We start from the raw sequence: 20,260 nt of genomic DNA, 5'->3' as shown, positions 1-20,260 counted from the left end.
TGTTCCCTTTGCTGTTGGAAATTTTCTTTCTTCCTGCCTTTCTCTCTATTGTCATTCAGATCTCTGCTGAAATATCTCCACTTCAGGCAGATCTTCTAAACACTACACACACTACACACACACACACACACACACACACACACAGTCACATCACCTGATTTATTTTGTTCAGAATGATGACAATATCTGATTTTTTTTTAATTGTCCATCTCTCTCTCTAGACTATAAGCTCCAAGAAGGCAGGGAATTTGTCTGTTTAGTTCACTGCAATGTGTCTAGCACCTGTTTTGTGTCTGGTCTATAGTAGGCACTTAATAAATATTTGTAGAAGAAAAGAAGGAAGGAAAGAAAAAAAGAGGGGGGAAAAAAGAAGGAATGCAATATATTAATTATATTAATATTAATTTATACATATGTTCACAGAAAGTATAACTGATATTAACAATAAAAATATATATATATGTACATGTTGTTTGAGACTCAAGGACAGATCTTTAACCCAAGGGGTGCCAGAGAAGGCTTCCAGGAAGAAGCAACTTCTGTGCCAACTTTGGCAGTATTTTGATGGACATGATCCCAGACTGAGTGACATCTGGGAAACACTAGTCTAGGCTTACCATCTAAGCCAAATAAGTGACACGCCCTAGTAGATAGTCTGTGAAGATGTCTGCCATCATACTTCTCTGTTTGCATGAACCACTCCTCCATCAAGAGGTAAACTTTATTTCTTCTTCCTTGAATTGGGGTTGCTCTGTGACCATTTGACCAATGGAAGTGGTAGAAGTTATATGGTGGGACTTTCAAGCCTTGCCTTAAGATGATTGGCAGCTTCCACTTCCTTCCTGTTGGAACCCAGCTACCATGCTATGAGAAGCCCAAGCCCAATGGAGAGGCCACATGGGATGGGAAATTTGAGGCAGTCTAGTCGACAGCCCTATAAGCTAAGACACCAGGCAAGAACCAGTAGTAACTGCCAGCCACATGAATCAACCTTTTTTTTTTTTTTTTTTTTTTTTACGAATCAACCTTCTTGCACATTCCAGCCCTTATCAATAAGGTCTGAAACAAAAGAACCACCCACTGGGCCCAATCAACCTATAATATCATGAGAGATAATAAAATGGTTATTCTTGAAGCCACTAAATTTTTCACTGGTTTGCTATACAGCAATTGAAACGCTCTACAAAAGTGTGGACTTTTGTTACACTGTGGTTGAGAACTTTCAATAGATAGGAAGAGCAGTCTCAACTTTTGAAATGAGCCCAATAAAATTGGCTTGACCTAGGAGACACAGAAGCAGAAACTCTGTGAAGATGGGATTAGAAGGTCATCTAGCTAAAGCCCTCCAAAGATGAACAGATTCTGCCTACATTTCTGATTGCATGAAGTCTCTGCTTCCATGTTCCCAGATGGGTGCTCGCTTTCCCAAGGGCAGCTGTGCCAGTCGGGGTTCTTGGGTTGTAAGCAAGAGACTCTGTAAAGTAATAGAATGATATGTAGCCACTCACAGAATCTTGGCCTGGAGGACCAGGCCAAGAAATGTCAGAAACCAGGGATAAAGAAGATCCTGAATCTCTTATTGTCTTATCTGTGGCCAGCAGTAAATCTAGAGATCAATCATTGTATCCTATCTTCTCATCACCTTATCCAACATTCAAATTCAAAAGAGGAATTTGTCCAATTGGTCTAGTTTGGGTCACATGTTATATATGCAAGTAACAGGCTACCAGACCTGTAATAATGCTAACCAGCCTGCCTGCAATTTACCCTCAAATATTCCAGGTGGGAAAAAAAATACACACAGGTAGATGTGAGCAAATGTGGCAAAATTTAAGCACTTAGTACATCTAGGTTCAGGGTACATAGGTATTTGTTGTGTTATTATTGCAAGTTTTCTGCAGACTTGAACATTTCCAAAATAAAAACTTCGGGGAAAAAAATTATGGCAGAAAAAAGATAGTACTCAACAGCATTTATAGAATCTTTATACTTACAGGGCACTATTCAAAGTCCTTTACATATATTAGTTCATTTAACCCTCACAATAACCCTGAGCACTGGGTCTTTTATTATCTCCCTTCGACAGATGAGTAAATAGAGGTAATGAACACATAACTTGCCCAAGGGTATAAGTTACTAAGTGCTGGAGTCAGGATATAAACCAGGCTCACAAGCTCATGTTTTTAACTAAGATGCTCTACTGCCTCTCCACAGACACTTAAACAAGACATTTAGCTATTGCACATAACAGGTCTAAAGGGAGACAGCGTGTTCATCAAGGACCAGATTGTTACAATCCTTCTGCTCCACCATCTTCAGCATATTGCTTTCTGTCCTCAGTTTATAGCCTCATGGACACAAGATGGCTGCCACAGCTGAAGCATCACATCGACTCACAAACAAATCTAAGTACAGGAAGCAAAAGAGTGAAGGAGGTGTCAAGAGAGATATTGTATCTCTCCTCTTTTTTTTTCAGATATAAAACTCCTTCTCCAAATTTCCCCTTTCCCCTTTCTGTCTCCAACCCACAAAGCAAATGTTCCCTTACTTTTCATTACAGTGAAGATATGGGTTACATGGTCGCCCTAGCTGCAAGGGAATCTGGGAACGCAAGCATTTGCTAGTTCAGCCGTGGGCTTTAAGTGAGTGGGCGAGTGAATGCTTCTCAGTTGTCCGGTCCAGTCCAGAGGCTCTGCTTCTGCCCCTGCCCTTCCACAGTCTCCTGCATTCTCCCGTCTTTTATTGTGTATATGAGCTTGGCACTCACCACCTGCCTTGCTGGGCTGGTTTTACTACTTATAAATTTGTGTGGTAATGGCTGGTTACTTGAACTTTCTGTGCCTCCATTTCCTAAAATGGGAACCACAATAATATGTATTTCATAGGGCTATTATGAGGATTAAATAAAACAATACAGTGAAAGCCCTAAGAACAGTGTCAAGCACAAAGTACACCTTCAATAAACATCAATAATGATTATGAATGGCAGTTCCAAATTTTGAATTTGAAGGGATTAATATCCAAAGGTTAGTAACAATTTTCTTCTTTCCCCTCCATTTTGTCTCATTATAGTTATTACGGTCTGAAATTTCCTTGCAAGTGAAAATAGATTGCTGGGGTGGATACCTAAGCCTTGCACATGGCTAAAACTCTGTTTTGAAATATCTCCTCTGAAAATGAGCTGGCGCTCTTCCAGGCTCCACCCCGGGCTATGCTCTGAACCATTCCACTTCCTGAGTAAGACACACAGCTGAGGGGGTGTCAGACACATAGACAGACAGACAGAAGAGATTTAGGGCCAATGAATGCTTTATTTGCTGTTTTGCCTAAAAGGGGGGAAACATCTCTGCAAAGAAGCACATTAAATGCAAATTTTTGGTAGTAAAAAGCAGCCTGAGCCTTTCAACCCAGAGCAATCTTGTTCGTGCCTCTTACTTTAAACCTAGATCAGGGATTGGAGACCTGGGATATTTGTGCCAGAGGTGGCACATGAGCCAGCTGAAAATGGAACCTAGGCTGGCTTCAACAGACTTGTCCATCCCCATAACCTGCAAATGACTCTCCACGACTGGAAGAATTTTAAGCCTAGTTCACGTTTTGTTTTGTTTTCTTTCTTTCTGAGACTTACTTATTAAATGCATTTGCTTTGGGAAAATAATTTCCTACCAAAAGCTTAAAAGGTACCCATTGTAGGAGCGCAAAAAAAAATTTTTTAAAGGTGTTGGCAAAAATGACAAGAAAGTAGAACTTTCATACATTGCTAGTAAGACTATAAAACAGTGCAGCCATTTTAGAAAAGGTTTGGCAGTTCCTCAAAATGTTAAATGTAGAGTCGCCATATGACCCAGCAATTTCATTCCTTGTTATATACCTAAGAGAATTTAAAATGTATGTCCACATCAAAACCTGCACAGAAATGCTCATAGCAACATTATTGATAATAGACAAAAAGTGAAAGCGACCCAATGACCATCAACTGATAAACGGTTAAATAGAAGTGGTATATCCATACGATGAAATATTATTAGACAATAAAAAGGAGTGAAGTACTGATAGAAGCTATGACATGAGTGAATGTTGAAAACGTCGTGCTAAGTGAAAGAAGTCAGTCATAAACTATATGATTCCATTTTTATGAAGTGTCCATTATAGGCAAATCTATACAAACAGAAAGTAGATTAGTGGTTGCTAGGGTATTAAATCTTGCACATGGCTAAAACTCTGTTTTGAAACACCTAATCTGAAAATGAGCTGGCGCTCATCCAGGCTCCACCCCAGGCTGTGCTCTGGACCACTTCCTGTGTAGGACACACAGCTGAGGGGGTGTCAGACACAAAGATAGAAGAGATTTAGAGCCAGTGAATTGACTATGGACGTGTACCGGGGGTTTGGGGGGAAGTGACGAAAATATTCTTAAATTAGATAGTGGTGATGGTTGTGTAACTGTGGATGTGCTAAAAAACACTGCAGTGTACACTTTAAAAGGGTGAATTTTATGATATATGAATCATATCTCAATTAAGCTGTTAGTTTGTTTTAAAGTACTCACTATGGCTAATGCAATTGTGAAATTATAATTTTCATATCTTGTCCAGAGATATGAGTAGAAAAAAATTTAAATAATGGTAGAAATTCAAAGAGTATAAAAAGGTAAACAGTGAAAAGTAAGTCTCTCCCCATCCCTGTTCTCCAATCTGCCTATTTCCGGAGACACCATTGTCATTTTCTTACTTGTCCTCCCAGGGATATTCTATGCCTATACAACCCTATATGAGTGTTGCTTCTTATACAAACACAAGTATACTGTCCACAATATTGTGCCCCTTGTTTTATCATTTATGTATCATGGAAATTGTTCCACAGGACCTTATGATAAGGGACATAGAAAGCTGTCCTGCTTTCTTAAACAACTGTTATAAGTCTGTGGATGTGATTAGTAGACATTCAGGTTGTTTCTCTTCTTCAATGTTACAATGAATTTCCTTGTATCTCTCTATTAACAGCAACGTGCTCACAGGTACTAGTAAACACCAAGTATAAAGAAGGAATTAGAGATCACATTAATGAATTCTTTCTAAAGGAGTTCAATGATGACAAGCTCAGACCTTTCCTAGCAGTAGCAGAGGAGTGGGACCAGAGGGGGCCAGAGAAGAGACAAAGTTCTCTAGCAATGGAAATGTTTGAGATCCAGGCAGCTCAGGGTCTCAAAATGGAAGAATCAGCAAGGCTGGAGATTTGGGTTCAGATATGAAAGGACATCTTCGAAGATGGTCAACTTGGTGTCTCCAAAAGGCAATACTAGAGTTGGCTTCTACGAGACAATGCCAAGTTTTCCAGATGGTGGGGTCAATACCCAATCATGAGTTTAGAAATCAACATCATGGGACTTGCCCACTATTTTTAAAAACTGTAATGGAATTTTACCGAATATCCAAGTGGATCTCATATAGTATGTATTGTTACTTAAAATGTGTTTTTCAAGTACATATAAAAATGTGAATACTGAATCACCATGTGAAGTATATTTGTCACTATGAGTCATAGTCAAATGCTTAAAGAGATGGAGCAAGAAAGGTGACTTTTTGACCTCCACATTCTTTTTCTTAACCTCAAACCTTTTTTCCAGGCTCAGTATATAGATCTGAGAACCAAATACCCCCTCGCCCTCAAGTATAAATTCAAGTGAGAAGCGGGGCGTGCTGCCAGTGGGGAGGCATTGATTTATTAGACGGCAGCTTCAAGGAACCAGTTTAATCCTCCACCCCTTCTCCTCTAGCGGGGACAAATCTGAGGGCCAGCCACTCTTCAGCAAAATCTTCCCAGCTCGGTTTGGAGGCTTTTATCACATTTTCCTTCCCTTCCTTTTTTCTTTCTTTTGAAATTCTACCAAGGCAATGCAAGGTAAAGTCCCTTAGCCACCTGAGTCCTCTCCCAGAGGCAACCACTATTACCATTTCTTAGGTGTCGTTTAAGAGATGTAGTTACAAGTAAACACACATATATACATATATAAATTTTCGTAATACATATAATGCCATATTATACAAGGCTTTGCCCCTGACTTATATTACTTATGGTATCTGTTTCTTGGGAGATCTTTTTTTTTCTTTTTTTTTTTACCTTGTAAACAAACTTAATCTGTTCTTCAGAGAGGACATCGCCAGCAGTCATGAATTTGAATACAATAATTACTTATCAGCTATTTACAATTTACAGTAATATGTTAAACAATGAGGTACTACCCTTTGGATTTATTGTATGCCATACTTAAAGAATTAGCCTTTAGTAAATATTCACCAGATCAATCTGGATAAAGTAGTCAATTAAATGCTCTAGTTTATCAGAAAAAAATCTTTTCATACTGGTACATGTGCAGTAGTTTTACTGTGTCTTTCTGGCTATATGTCATCCCATCATGGGGTCTTGGGGCTTTTAAAGGTTGGCTGACCCCAGCCCTGGAATTACAGGCTTTTTTTTTTTTTTAAATGAAGTTAGGTTTTAACATGATGACAGTGAGCTTATTTAAAAGGATAAACCCTCTTCTAGTTATTTAGTAATTATAGAGTAGGAATATCGGAGGAATAGATGTGTTGAGGCATGAAAACAGTATCTATGCCAGGGGTGACTATATCAAAACCAAGTTAAGATTTTAGCTAATAAAAACCCAAAGCAAAACAAAACAAAAACAAAAAAGCAAACAAACACCCTCTGACTATTATCAATCAACTGGATTGTAGAGTCTCTTAAGAATAAGTCACGGCACGCATCAATTATAATGTCTGCCCCTCCCACAGGCCCTTCTAAAAGAAGGACAGAAGTCACTGTCTTTGGTACCTTGTGATTGGCCACTTCTGCCTACACCACAGCCAACTGGATCAGACATGAGCATCAGCTCCAAGGACATCCAATGCATGGGCTGGAGAGTGATTTCTGAGGTGGCTGGGCATAAACATATTTGGCCAGACAGGAAGCAGGCTGACTTGTCAGATTTCCATGTGGAGTGAATTTAAATGAAAAACAATAGAATGAACCAGCTGGTTAATAAAAGGATTTGAAGCTGCGGTGATAAAGGACACACGAGATAGGAAGGACTAGAATGGGACGTGAAGAACAAAAACTGAATATTACCAGCTAGTAGGTAGAGGAAAGATACTGAAAAAGAAAAGAAAGGTAGTTCATCCCCAGCAATAGCTGAAACACCCTACCTTTCACTACAAAAACACCTGAAAATTCTGGGTAAAAGATAAATATTCTTTCCAATGAATAACTGAGTTCACAAGAAAGTAAGGGAAATCCCCAGCTGCCCAAAAACCAAAAATGGAACTGAAAACCAAACCAGCGAGCATGAACTGATACTGTGAGTGCCAGAGGAGGGCCGTGTCGTAGTCACGGAAAGCAAGGGTCTTGAGCTAAAATGCAAATGCAAAGACAGGAAATGGGGCCTTGTGCTCGTATCATCTGAAATTATAACACACAGAAACAATCCGCCTTGAGCTAGGAATCAGTGGACCAAGTAATGGTGGGATTAGACCCCTGGGACTTCAGAAGATAGTGTATTAGGATAAAAACCATGGAAGAGATGGGATACAGTGTAATGGGATATACAGACCCTAGTTTTTATATCTGAGGGCATGAAAGGAGGGAATGAAATCTGAGAAAAGAGCACAACGTGAGAGAAGCTGGTAGGTGGCAAGAAGAGAAACAAGACAACCCAGAGAGGCCCCCCAAAATAGAGAAAGTAACTAAGCTTTCGCTTTGCTAGTGGTAGAGTTGTGGGCTGCGACCCTGTCGACAAGGCCAGCAAAGCTCTCTGTATGACTTTCGAGTGCCTTCCTCATTCACTCGTTTTTTTGCCAAGTACCTACTGAGGGCTGCATTTATTTCCTATCGTTGCTATAGCAAATTGCCACAAATGCAGTGACTTAAAAAGCACAAATTGTTACAGCTTTGGGTGTCAAAAGTTTGGAATGAATCTTTTGGGGCTAAAATCGAAGACTGTGTCCCTTCTGGAGGCTCTAGGGTAAATCCATTTTCTTGCTTTCACAGGCTGCCCACATTCCTTGGCTCATAGTCCTTCAAGGCCAGAACCCACATCACTCCCGCTCTGCTTCTGTTGTTACATCTTCTCTGACTCTGACCCTTCTACTTCCCTCTTACAGGGACCCCTGTGGTTAATTTGGACCCACTCAGATAATTCCAGATAATTTTTCCCTCTCAGAATCTTTAACTTAATCACACCTGCAAAATCCCTTTTACCAGGAAAGGCGACATAATCACAGGCACTCATTCTATGATAGAAGATAGAAGGGTGAACAAAGCAGACCTGTTCCGACGGAGCTCAAGTTCTGGAGGGCATAGAGAACGGGAAAAGGGATGGATAATCCCAACGTAAACACATAAACAAAATAATATCAAAAAGTGATCAATGCGATGAAAGACATAATACAGAGGTAAAGAGCAGACGCTGGTGAGGCTACTTTAGAATGTTGGGTCAGGCTCCTGAAAGAAAATGACATTTGAGGTGAGACGTGAATGATGACAAGACAGTAGCCCGCAAAATATCTCAGGAAAGAGTAGCAGGAACGAAAGAAGGGATTCACCTAGGGCATTTCAGAAGCAGCGAGAAGGCAGAGTGGCAGAGTGGGGTGAGACATATGATCCTAATTCTGTTCTTCCTGTGAAGCCTCTCTATTTAGCTCTTGCTGGCTTTCTACAAGGATGATGCCACAGGTAAGACACCTTACGAATATCCTTATCACTAGCCTACCCTTTCCTAAAGTAGATTGAGTGAAGTTTCATATCTTGCAATCAAAAGCTCCAAACTAATATAGGATACAAAATGTTGAAATACTATGTAAAAAGGTGCAGTCGCTTTGGAAAACAATCCAGCTCATAACAAGCTTAAATGCAGAGTCACCGCATGACTCAGGAATTCCACTCCTAAATATACACCCAAGAGAACTAAAAACGTATGTCCACACAAAACTGGAACATGAATGTTCATAGCAGCACTCTTCATAAGAGCCCCAAAGTGGAAACAACCCAAATGTCCATTAAGTGATGGATAAATAAACAAGATGTGGTATATCCACCAACAGAACAGTATCTAGTCACAAAAAGGAACGAAGTATTGATATGTGCTTCGTGGGTGAACCTTGAAACATTATGCTAAGTGAAATAAACCAGTCACAAAAGACCACATATTGTATGATTTCATTTATATGAAATGTTCAGACGGGCAAAACTGTAACAACAGAAAGTAGTAACAAATGGGGGAGGGCGAGATCAAGAATAACTGCTAATAGGTATAGGGTTTCTTTTGGGGGTGATGAAAATACTGTAACATTGATGATTAGTAATGGTTACACAACTCTGTAAATACAGTAAAAACCTTTGAGTTGTATACTTTTTAATTTCTTAAACATATTTTTATTTGAATTGTACTCTTTAAATGAGTGAATTGTATGGTATGTGAACAATATCTCAATAAAAGCTATTATTTAAAACATATTCTGAGATAATTTCTGCCTTCAAGGAACTGAAAGTCCAGTTAAATACAAAAAAAAAAATCAAATGTCAATTGTCCCATGCTGATAAGTTACATAGAATAGATGATGACTGTACAAGAGAAATGTTAGCAATTATGTCAGGTCACATTTCTTGAGTGACTCTTTATGCCAGACCCTGTTCCAGGCACTCACAGATGCAGCTGCTATTATCAAAGCTTACAGTCCAAACGACTTGATGAATTCCCAAATGAGTGTGTTGGGGAAATTCTATTCCCCATCTTGGGTCTCAATTTCCCCACTTGTGAAATGAACTGTTTGAATGCTATGTTTCCCCATAGGCGGGTGGGATGTTTTTAAAATATTCAGACAACACTAAGTAGCTCTGTGAGAATATTACTCCTTTTTCAATCATCTTCTAATTCTTCTACCTTTAGTAGGAAGTCTCATTGTGGTACAGTTTCCTTTTTGAACAAAGGACAATACATCCAAAATCCAAAAGCTTCTAGCAGGCAACGGTAGCTAGCCAAACTGTAATCACATCGTGCTGTTTCACTGTCTTTATTTTCACTCTACATTTCACTTATGACAAGGGATACAGGTTTTCCTTACATGTTGATATAATGTTTCCTTTTGAAATAAAATGTATATAACTAAAAGTAAGTTCATCGATTTCAAGAAAAATCCTAACTAAATAATAGAGGTGGTACAAGGATATTGCAAAAATCATAAAGACAGAACAGGAATGACTGAAGCCAACTTTAATTCCCTCTGCCCATTCTGCAGGCAGAATACCTAAGGCCTCACACAGCTAACATAATTTCGGCATCATTTTGCTGATTCTGACATGTTGAAGCAGCCACAAGCACTTGGCATGGGAGCTGCAGAAGAGGCTCGCACATTCAAAGTGTGACAGACAGTGACGAACCCCCAGAGGTTTCTTTCCCACAGGTGTGAGGTTCAGGTATATGCCGGTTCTGAATCCCCAGGTGATCTTGGCACACATCCCTCCCCATCTTGTCCCCATTGTACAAGATTTACTCATTCAACAAGTATTTATCGAGTTACTACCACTTACCAGGTATTCCTAGGAATATAATGGTGAGCCACAGACAGCAACACTTCCTGCTCCCAAGGAGTTTGTAATCTAGTGATCTAGAAAATAAAAGAAATATACATGCAAGATGATTACAGATTGTGATCAGTGCTGTAAAAAAATTAAATAGCTTATTATGATAGGCTAGCCACAGAACTACTTATTTAGTTAGGTTCGATTGTATTTACTTGTCTATTTACTTGGACTAGATAATACACTAATGAGGTTCAAAATTCAAGAGGTACAAAAGGCTTTGGGTGAAAATCAACTTCGTTATGCTTTCCCCGAGATGCTTAGTTCCCCTCTCTAGCGGCAATCAGGGTTACAGGTTTTTCGTGTATCCTTTCAGAGGTATTCTAACCTGCACGAGCCAAGGGGTACGTCTTCTCTGTCACTTACTTAAATGGTAACGCACATGCGATACACGCTTCCTTGTCTTTCTTTTTTCACCTAACAGCACATCTTGGGCATCATTTCCTTCATTCTTTAGGTAGGTGGCTAGAGAGGATAGCCTTCTGTCAAGCACAGGGTTGGGGAAGGATGGCAGTCCAACCAATCACGACTGCGAAAGACTTGGTGTGTGCAGGACCTGGAAGATTCCGTATACCTGGAGTGTGGTGAGCAAAGCAGGAGAAGTAAACGATAATGCCAGGAAAGGGGCAGGGGCCGGGGCATGCAGGTTCTTGTCAGTCTTTAGTAAAAGAAGTTTGCAATTTATTCTAAGAGCAGTAGCCACTGGATGTGTTTTGGGCAGAGTGACTTGATCTGACTTGAATGGTTCCAAGATCACTCAGGCGATTGCAGGGGTGGGGGTGGACAGGAGTGGGAGAAGACACCAGCTAGAAGGTGGTTGCAATATTCCAGGTGACAGGGGACGTGAGCTCAGACTAGGATGGTATATGAGAAAAGACAGATTTGGGGTATATACCGAAGAGAAAAGAGAAAACCTCGACAGTTAGGATGTGGGAAACAACAGGAAAAAGTTTGAGCCCCTGGGAGGAGGGAGTTGTCAGGTTTCGTGGGTATTAGAATGTCCATAATTTACTTTAAACTACTTCAATAGAATCGGTTTGATATCATATAAATGCCAGCTTAAGCCAGTGAGTCCCAAAATGCCGCCCCTGGACCAGCAATATCAGCATCACCTAGAACCGGTCAGAAATGCAGACCCCGACCCCTCCACAGAGCTGCTAGAGATGGAACCCAGCAGTCAGTGATTTAACAAGCCCTGCAGGTGATCCTGATGCCTGTTCAAGTTTTAGAACCTTTGGGTTAAGCCAGGGATTTCCAAGGCAGACGGATTCCAGTCTGTGTAGGAAGTGAGCAGCAGGAGAGCCAGCGAAGCTTCATCTGCCTTTGCAGCCGCTCCCCAGCTCTGGCATCACCGCCTCAGCTCCACCTCAGATCATCAGGCACTAGAGTCTCATAGGAGCACCCGTCCCTGGTGCCAAAAAGGTTGGGGACCCCTGGTCTACAGATGGTCAGCCATCTGTCAAGAATGCACAGTACAGGGATAATTAACTAGCAAGCAGCCTAGCAGAAATGGCCACACCATCAAACTAAAGTAGACATGCCTCTCAGTGCAGTGGAGACAGGTAAGAGACAAAGGGAGTGTTCTCAGCAAAGGAACCTTATCAGAGAAAGGGAAACAAAGCTGGACGTGCCTGGAACAGCTCTCGTAGGTGGAGTTCCCTGAGCCCTGGGAAAAAACAGGCCTTATCTTGAAAAGAGGAAGGACCGGATCAGTTCGGGCCTTGTTGGAGAGGAACAAATTGTGTGCAAAAGGAATGAGGGCAAAAAAAAGTTTTTTTAGTGCAGTTCTCACCCAAAAAAAAAGCATGCCGAGGGAGAAGAAAAGGCGTCCATTTCTAAGAACACTGAAGACAGATGAATCACACAGGCGCAGAGGGACAGGGACCTGGATTAGCATTTGCGTTCACCAAGGAAGAAGTAGATGTGACCTTAGGCAAGGCACTTCTCTTTTCCACGATGTCAGTATTTTCCCCCTCTAAGGAGTTGGGCTGTCAGCTGTTATAAATTTAAAAGTCATTCTCCGAGAAGGACATGCTCACCATCACCTTTGCAGTCTTTTGCCATAAATGTTTAACCTAAATCGAGACCTGTGGAAACCACCATACAAATCCAAATGAAGAGACATTCTGTAGAAGTGGCTTAGACTCTGGGGGAAAAAAAAAAAATCATTGTCTTGAAAGACAAATAAAGGATAGGGAGCTAGATTAAAAGGGGCCCAAAAGAGGCATGACAATTAAATGTATTATGTGATCCTTGTATCCTGATTTTTGTTTAAGTAGCTATAAAAAATATTATTGGAATTTTATGGGGAAATTTGAGCATGAGAGGGTATAGTAGAAAATAGTTTTATGTTAACGATAGATTTTCTGAGCATGACGACTGTATCTGGTCAGGTAGGATCAAGCCCTCATTCTCAGGAGACAGATGTCAGGTTACTTACAGGTAAAGAGCTGATCAGTTTGCGTGGAACCCTCAAATTGTTCAGGAAAAACAAATAAACAAAGCAGAGGAAACAACAGAAATGCTGCTTCTTTTAATTTTTTTTCCCTGAAATCCACCCTCTCCCTCCGAACCTGGGCTGAGACTAAGGTGACCAACTCATCCCGATTTGCCTGGGACTTTGCTAGAAAGTCCTGCATCCCAGAAACCCCCTCTCGGTCCCGGGAAATCAGGATAGTTGATTACCCTAAAAGAGACCCAGATCTTCTCAGTTTGGCATAATAAGTCTTCTAATGAAGAAAGGAAGGAATTTCATTTAAAAATCGTCATTTAGCCTCCTCTTGATCCAAAGAGGTTTCTGGAATCAGGTCTCTACTTACCTGAAGATACCTGGGGGATGAGCAAAAGAAAACAATGACTGTGATAATTTTCCAGCTGCCAGTGTAGTTGTGGAAACCAGGTGACCAGGACCTAGGGTTTGAGCCTTAGTTAAATCGTAAAAAAAAAAAATGTAAGAAGCCCTATATTAAATTGTTAAGTTCAAATTAGTGGGAAGTTTTAGGTCCATTCCAAGCATTTGTCCCATAAGAAAGCAAATGACCACAAACTTAATCCTATTATCCCTTCTGCCCTCAAAGAGAATCCCTGCAAATCAGCAGCTGCCTCTCTTTCCTGCCTTTCCTGTTTTGAGTTCCCCTTTCTTGACTTGAACGAAAGCAGGATTGGTTAAGAGGAAGCCCCTAGAGCTGGACTGCCCAGGTTCAAAACCCGACTCTGCTGTGCGACCTTGAGCAAATTACTTAGTTTCTCTGTGCCCCAATTTCTTCCTTTGCAAAATGAGGATAATAATCATAATGATAGCATAAGGATGCTGTAACAGTTAAGTAGATTAATATATGTTAAGTGTTTAGGATAGAGGTTGGCAAATATTTTCTATAAAGGACCAGATAGTAAATATTTTAGGCTGCAAGCCATATGGTCCATGATAAACTACTCAAAGCTAGAAAGCGCCTATAGATAATATGTAAACAAATGGGCATCGCTATGTTCCAATAAAACTTTATATAAAAAACAGGAGACTGTTTATACAAAAAAAAGACTGGCACCAGCCCAGATGCAGTTCACCAGGTAAGTAGTTACACTGTGGCACATCCTTACCATGGAATACTACTCAGCAATAAAAAAGAACAAACTATTGATACACACAATAATTTGGATGAATCTCCAAAGAATTATGCCAAGCAAGGGGGGAAAAAAAATCTGCAACAGTCACATCCTATGTGGTTTCCAGTATCTAACATTTTTGAAATGACAACAAAGATTGGGAAGAGGTGAGTCTGATTGTAAAAGAACAAAATGAGGGCTCCCTGTGGTGTCAAAACGGTTCAGCGTCTTGACTGTGGTGGGAAAGACACAAACCACAGGGGATGAAATTATGTAGAACTGATACCTACACACACACATGCAATGAGCACACATAATGCTAGGGAAATCCGAACAGGATTGGTGGGTCACATTAATGTCAACAAGCTGAATGTGATATTATAATACAGTATTGCGTAACGTTATCATTTGGAGAAAATGGGCAAAGTGTACAAGAGATCTCTCTGTATTGTTTCTTACAACTGTCTGTGAATCTACAATTAACTCAATAAAAATTTCGATAAAATTTCAATTAAAAAAAAAAAATCTGTCTACAGCCATGCTACCCTGAACAAGCCAGATCCCGTATGATCTCAGAAGCTAAGCAGGGTCAGGCCTGCTTAGTACTTGGATGGGAGACCACCTAGGAAGACCAGGTGCTGTAGGAGTAAAAAAATAAAAAAATAAGGGGTTGTAAGCTGACAAGTTCCTTGCAATCGGTGAGGTCAACCAAGGGCTGCCTTGCCTAAAAAATATATATATATTAAGAAAAAAAAAATCTGGTGATGTGCTGGATTCGGCCTGTGGGTCATAGTGCTAAAATCAGGAAAGTCTTGGACAAATTGGAATGAGTTGGACACCGACATATATAAGGCTCATGTTCTAGGGACTCCTCCCGTCTCCAGGATACCAGCACAGATAATCACCCCACATATGTGTTACTATGATGACTACGGTTATTATTTTAACAAGACCACACAGCTGCAACATTTAAATAAGCTCACAGGTCTGCCAACACCTTTCAATGCTTCACACTTCTTCCACGTAGTCAGAGGCAGCAGGTAGAAACAGCAAACAGGGGCTGCTGTCTTTAAATAAAAAGTCTGACTGGGGCCCTGAATAACTCATTTCCCAAGCGGAACAATAGTCACTGTTTATTGAGCACCTGCCACGTACATAGCACAGTACTAGGGCCCGGTGCAAAATCATTTCCATATCTTATCTCATTTAATCTTTGAGCAACTCGGCAAGCTAAATACTATTTATTATTCCCGTTTTGCAGCGGGGGAAAGAGAGCCTCTGGTTAAGCAAATTGCCTAAGAATATACAGCTAGAAAATACCAGGCCATACGAGAAAATTCTAAAATATTAGAATTCAGGTTTGTGAGAGCTCCTGACTATGAATATAGAGACGGGGTTCTCAGTGCTGGCTACGGATTAGAATCATCTGGAGTGTTGGGACACTTCTGGTACCCAGACCCGATGCCCGCAGTCTGATTTAATTGGTTGGGGTAGGAGCCCAGGCATCAATACTTCTTTAAAGTTCTCCAGTTAATTGATTTCACGTGTAGCCAATACAGAGCACCACTGCAGCTCAAGTTCTGACTCAGTTTTCCATACTTCATGCAGTGATCTATTAACTAGTCTTGAAAAAGAATTTAATCGATTCAATCTAGTCATTCAAAGAGTAGGTTAGGATAAAGTAGACTAAACTAGACTAGACTACATCAGGATTCCGGAAACTTACCTTTCAGGAGAGCGCGTGCGTGTGTGTGTGTGAGTGCGCCATCATGATAGAAAATGTGAATCAACATCAAAAACGTTCAAAAACTACTCTTTTAGACTTAGTCAAATCTAGAATACATATATGTTCCATGTGGCCCATATGTTTTAAAAAGTCTAAATTAATTGCCAGTATATGAATATTGGTAGATTTCACCTAAGGATCTGAATTTCCGTCCATTACTGGCTTCTTTAGAAATGTATGTGTGGAGGTGTGGAAAACAGAGTCTACTTTCCTGAGTGGCTCATACAAGGACCAGGAGAGAGGCGTGGGTTCTCCGGTTTACCAGGGTCCCCACCATTTCCTGATGTCTCCCAGACACTGAGGTTGAGTGACTGTTACCACCTCTTGTCGTACACAAGCCAGCTCTAGTCACTGCATCCTTGGATCCTGTCGTGATTTGAGCTTGTCACTCCTACCCAGAAATTGAACTCCATTCGAGTTGAGATTATTTGTTTTGGTTTTTATTTTATACCAAACAGATAGCATTACTGTAGGAAGTATTCAATAAAGTTTAGAAAGGAAAAGAGAGACAGGAAGAGAGAGAGAGAGCCAGCCTACCGAAACTTATTCTGTGTAGTCAGAGCCAGCTGAAGAATTGCTACGGGTTCCTCTAGACACAGAAGATAGAGCAAGGCCAAAAAAATGACCCCATTATCTAGATTTAGCAGAATGTCTCTTAACCAAATTTAGCAGCCCATGTTATGGGATAAAGATATTTTTAATTAATCAAAACATGCATTTTTTTTTTCCTTTATCAGTTTTCACTCTTCACTAAATTAATGCAAATGAGGCACGATTTTGGGGAGGCCTCTGGTGAAAGTAGTGTGGCAAAACACACACGAACTTCCCCTGTAGGGTTAATAGCAGTCTCTCTGACTTGTCAACCCCCTCCGAAATGAATATCTGATGCTCAGAGTAAATGAAAAATAAGTTCAAGTTGACATGAGCCGCAGCTCCTTGGCATTAGGTGTTTATAACTGCACGAGGTAAAAGAAGAGGAAACAGGGTCACACACATGCAATCTTTCCACCACTGAGTGGGGTTTAAATCAGCCCAGTCAGCAAAGGCAAGTTCTCTGTAAATAAACAAGCTGGGATCTTTCAAGGCCTCGGATTCTGGATGCCTGGGCTGCCAGCTTTTATAAGTCTGTTTTGCAAGACTTCAAAAGCCAGACGCCCTAGCCACTTGGTTCTTGCAACTGGCAATTAGTATACACAAATGCCTCCTCTCCCAGAAACGAAGGCCTCCTTTTGAAAAAATAGCCCCCCAGGTTAAAAGAGGTCACGAATAAAAGGCTATATGAACTTGGAAGGTCTACCTAGAGATAGCAGCAGCTGTCTGTCCTTTAAAAGATTTCTCTAGCCCCAGTTTTCGTGCAAGGAATTTTTGTCTAGCTTGGTTCAGCCAAGTATAAAGTCCAGAAGAGAGGCTGGCTCTACCGGAGTTCGCCAACTTTCAGTCACTCACATAAGGCCTTTGGGATTTTTGCCACAGCCACAGACCACCTTATTATTATTTATTTAATATTTGTTCTTCGAATGGACTCACCTTTTATTATTTATTTAATAAATAAATATTATCTATTTAATATTTGTTCTTTGAATGGACTCGCCTTTTAATTTAAGTTTCTTTGAAAAGGAAAGTATAAGATCTGCTTTTCTTCTTAACTCAATTGTGGTTTCCTCCGGAAGTCTGAGATAACAAGATCCAGGAAGCACTCTGATCCCCTGCTAACTAAAAGTGTAGTCTCTGGAAATGCAGATTCTCAGGTCCAAACTCAGACCCGCTGAATCAGAATCTGCATTTAAAACAGCTCCCCCCACAGATGACTCATAGGCACGATAATCTTTGAGAAGCACTAGCCTAAGGGACTAGGTTTAGAGAGCAAGTCTAACCACGGGTAGGAATCAATGAAGGAAGCAAAGAAAGTCTGAGAAAGTTCGAACTCTGCCGTCTCGGTGCAAAGCATTCTGGGTCTGAGGGGTGCCCTCAGAACTCACTCTGGTAGAATTCTGGTTTCTTTACCCAAATTCTTAGTCTGTTTAGATATGGCAATGATCTCATTTTTTGATTCAAGGGGCAGGGAGGCACAAGTTTTAGATTTGGCCAATGAGAGCTTGCCATTACTGCTGGGCACGGTTTGGTTCAAACATGGAGCTGTGATCCAAACTAAGTCATTCAGGCTCAATTCTTGAACTTTTGTTGGAATAGTTGCCTAAGAGATACTTATTCCTCTGGAGTTGCTAAGTAGGGAGTAAGCCTGTAGCTTCTGGGGCCACCACTTAGTAAGCTTCTGCCTAAGAATTAAGTCAACACTCAGGAAAACAGAGACGAGAAGTGAAAAGGGAGACCAAGCATAGATGACATTGTCGCCTGGACCCAGCCATGCCTGAAGCTGAAGGCCCCTGAACTTTCGAGATGTGCAAGCCAATAAATTTCTCCCTAACTTTTTCTTCTATTACTTACAATGGACTGATATACCATCTACACAAATATCTATGGTAAATGGCAGAATATGTTGCAGATGCTATCATTGGCCTACCCAAAAAATAGTCTCCCTCTTTAATCAGAATTCCGCTTGTGACCAGATTTTCACCTTCCGCCTGGTGGCTGCGTTCCTCCAAGGAGCTGGGTCCCAGTCCCAGACTCAGCCCAAAGAAGAGAATGATGATAGGCATGGCAATCTAGATACTTTCCAGAATCTGGTTTAGGCATTATCATGTGATGCCCTCTAGAGCGACATGAGGAAAAATCTGCTGAGTGCTTCCGGGAAAGGTTTTACTCATTAATAGAGATACACGACATTGTGACCTGAATGTCTGGAATTGTGGGTGTTATTTTGCCACCACAAGTAAGCAAAGCTAACACGCTCAGAACGGCAGAGAAGAAATGCAGAAAGGACTTATGTACCAACACTGCATGAGCCCCTGAGAACCATCTCAGCCTATGACTCCTTGACAGCTCTAAGCATTGCCTCTTGGGAGCAGTGAGTACAGTACCTGGAAGCCTCATCAATCTACGCTACCATCTGGGATGAAAGTATATTTAAGTCTCTCACTCTCTCTTGAAAGAGAAATTATTCCCCTTTAGGAGCCCCAGCTAACATCTTGTATCTCATTGGCTCTGATTTGGTTATGTGCCCATCTGTGAACCAAACACTGATGCTAGGGGAAAAAAAAAACCATGGATCCTGAAGCCGATCAGAATCCAACTCCGGTAAGGTAGATCTTACGCCAAAACACAGGGGAGGAGAATGTGCAAGTTGGTGTTTTGTGGTCCAATAAATAGTGGCTTGGAAAGATTACAAAAGGACCCACGTTCTCTTCCAGTTCACAGAGCCATATGACTAATGAGGGAAAAAAACCCACAATACTTAGCCTTATGGGGAATTTAGAAAATGTATACCATATGATCCCTGCTTTCAAAGAATTTGTAAGTGAGATTATCTGCACCTGACTAGATCAGCTTGGAAGATCTGCCTTTCGGAGACTATATTTTTTGTTGAACACTATTAAAGTAACACTAGCCACTGTAAAAAAAAAAAACAACAAAAAACAAAAACCCCAACATGTAGGGTTTGCATAACAGAAGTCTATCTCCTGCTCACATCTCTATCCAGAGCTGTGTCGCCAATTGCTTGACAGGTCCCCATCCCTGTCTGCATCCAGCGGTGGCAGGGGAAAGAGAGTAGAGAGGCACACACGTTTCTCAACTGCCTAGCTTTGAGCTAACATACGTTACTTTTGTTCACATTCTATTTTTAAGAACAAATCTCACGGCTGTACCCAGAGGCAAAGGGGATTGGGACATGTCGTCCCTGGTAGGGCGGCTGCTTTCCAGTGGCAATTCTACCCGAAGGGTAACTAGCCACCTCTGCCACTTGGATTTTGCCTGTAATAATAGCAAGTATCCACAAGGATGCAGAAATTCTTTAATCACGTTTAAGCAATTTAAACCACATACTGCACCAAAGTTTCTCAGAGCTATTGACGTGCGGGGCCAGATAACTCTGTTGCGGCAGCCATCCCGAGCACTGCAGGATGTTTAGCAGCATCTCTGGCCTCTGTCCACCAGCTGACGGTAGTGCTCACCTTCTCTGCCAGCCATGACAACCAAAAATGTCTCCAGACATTGCTGCATGTCCCTTAGGGCACAGAACACTTCCATTCCCCAGAAAGGTCTCTCCTGCCCCTTCCCAAGCCCAGTTAACTACTCTTATGATCTCTGTCACCATTAGTTTTTTTGCTATTGTTTTGG

General features: G+C 41.1%; 1 pseudogene; it reads left to right on the top strand.

The window, feature by feature from the left end:
- The first annotated feature begins 14,766 nt into the window (after nucleotides 1-14,766).
- On the top strand, nucleotides 14,767-14,885 carry LOC120604029 (uncharacterized; annotated as a pseudogene).
- Nucleotides 14,886-20,260: the final 5,375 nt, after the last annotated feature.

The sequence above is a fragment of the Pteropus medius genome, unplaced genomic scaffold (genome assembly GCF_902729225.1).
Source record: "Pteropus medius unplaced genomic scaffold, Ma_sr-lr_union100, whole genome shotgun sequence".
Classification (NCBI taxonomy): Eukaryota; Metazoa; Chordata; class Mammalia; order Chiroptera; family Pteropodidae; genus Pteropus; species Pteropus medius.
This window is presented reverse-complemented; position numbering and strand designations above follow the sequence as displayed.